This window comes from Oncorhynchus masou, unplaced genomic scaffold (assembly GCF_036934945.1).
Source record: "Oncorhynchus masou masou isolate Uvic2021 unplaced genomic scaffold, UVic_Omas_1.1 unplaced_scaffold_988, whole genome shotgun sequence".
NCBI lineage: Eukaryota > Metazoa > Chordata > Actinopteri > Salmoniformes > Salmonidae > Oncorhynchus > Oncorhynchus masou.
The window spans coordinates 214464-216651 of NW_027016399.1; the positions used below are offsets into that span (position 1 = coordinate 214464).

The window sequence follows — 2188 nt, forward strand, 5'->3', positions numbered from 1 at the left end:
AACAGCTTACCTCTCATCTAGGTGTCCACCTGTTTGCTCAATTCATCCAGAAAGACCCGTCTGCAGTCATAGAGTTCTCCACCATTTGCTGGTCCCTTGTAGCCACTCCTGGCAAGCTCGCCATTTTTGTTGTGGAAATATTTGCTCAATTATATTTCTCAGATACCAGAACTTGTGAATTCAAATAGACTTTGTTACAAAGTAACAAGCTGGGCCATGGACCAACTGCCGGACTCAGTCTCAGTCCTTTTATACAGTTTCATGCTTATAGAGGTGTCATCGTCCCTCCACTTTATGCTAATAACCAGATCCCCTCGGCTTTACTCCACCATTGTTTCCAAATCTAAGTTCTTTCCTCTAGGCGGGGTTCCCCTCCCTCTAGTTCCTTGGATCTATTATATTGGTGGCGCACCTTTATACATTATTTCCAGGAAATAATAAGTACAGATTACTATAGGAAATTATAAGATTGCTACATGCCATTATCAGACTATAATATTACTATGGGCCATTATAGGATTAAGTACAGATCCCTATAGTTCATTATAGAATTATACCATTAAGTACAGATAACTACAGTTCACTATATAATTATACCAATAAGTACAGATAACTATAGTTCATTATAGATTTATACCAATAAGTACAGATAACTATAGTTCACTATAGTTCATTATAGAATTATACCAATAAGTAAACTCAATCCCAATAAGTAAACTCAATCCCAGAATTCCACAGTGTCTTTGCTTATTCCCTTTATTGATATTCAGCCTTTTAACAAGAAACACATTCTGTTAACAGAAAACACCCTCACTATCAATTGCTGCAAAGAAACCACTGCTAATGGACACCAATAATAAGAAGAGACTTGCTTGAGCCAAGAAACACGAGCAATGGACATTAGACCGGTGGAAATCTGTCCTTTTGTCTGATGAGTTCAAATTTAAGATATCTGGTTCCAACCGTGTCTTTGTGAGAAGCAGATTAGATGAACAGATGATCTCTGCATGTGTGGTTCCCACCGTGAAGCATGGAGGAGGAGGTGTGATGTCTTTGTGAGAAGCAGAGGAGGTGAACAGATGATCTCTGCATGTGTGGCTCCCACCGTGAAGCATGGAGGAGGAGGTGTGATGGTGCTTTGCTGGTGAATGTCAGTGATTTATTTAGAATTCAAGGCAAACTTAATCAGCATGGCTACCATAGCAATCTGCAGTGATTCGCCATCCCATCTGGTTTGTGCTTAGTGGTAGTATCATTTGTTTTCCAGCAGGTCAATGACACCTCCAGGCTGTGTAAGGGCTATTTGACCAAGAAGGAGAGTGATGGAGTGCTGCATCAGATGACCTGGCCTCCACTTGATTTGTTGAACACGTTGTTGGTTACTACATGATTCCATGTGTTATTTTGGAGTTTTGATGTCTTCCCTATGTTTCTACAATGTAGAAAATAGTAAAAATAAAGAAAACCCTTGAATGAGTAGGTGTGTCCAAACTTTTGACTGGTACTGTATGTTAAGGGGATGATTCACCCCAATAGAAAGGTCCATACCTCTAATACCATCTTATTAGATGGATCCATTTCCCCCCATTAGTTTGGGATTCAGACCTGCAGTCATCTTGATTTCAGACACTTTGGAGAAGTGTTCCACAGGCAGTAAATCTGATGTAGAATAAATGGAACCTGGATCCATTTCATTCTATTAACATGGTTTATGTTTTATAGCAGTAATGGGCTTAAACTGATATTAAAATGACAACTCCATAGGTGGTACCAGGTCAGGGAGTTCATCTCTGCTCCCAGCATCCCTGGGACAGTACTGATCAACATAGCTGACCTGATGCAGAGGTGGACCAGTGATGTTTTCCATCTCAGTGGTGATTTCCCGCTGGGGCCACTTGCCCTTCCATTTGACAGCACCTTAAATGGGATATATTATTATTGATGTTTTCCTCTCATGAGACTTGCCCTTCCATTTGACACACCTTTACCTGATGAGATCATACAAGACGTTACAGGCTTATTGCATGTGGAAACAGACCTGCGTTAAAATAATGTTGAATATTTAATAAGCAGTGATTTGATTGAGTTTGTTGTAATGGAACCAATAGAAAAGTCCTAAAAGTACAAACAAACCCCGCCGACCTGGAGGACAAAGGAAATGCTCAAAGTGTTGGAAAGATTTCAAATA

General features: G+C 40.0%; 1 long non-coding RNA gene across 1 annotated transcript; it reads right to left on the minus strand.

Annotated features, from left to right (window-relative positions):
• Positions 1–738: 738 nt before the first annotated feature.
• LOC135538608 (uncharacterized) lies at positions 739–1695 on the minus strand. Its single transcript, XR_010455457.1, has 2 exons — positions 1549–1695; positions 739–1432 (listed from the first exon to the last, which is right to left on the minus strand). It is a non-coding gene; the product is annotated as an uncharacterized LOC135538608 (long non-coding RNA).
• Positions 1696–2188: the final 493 nt, after the last annotated feature.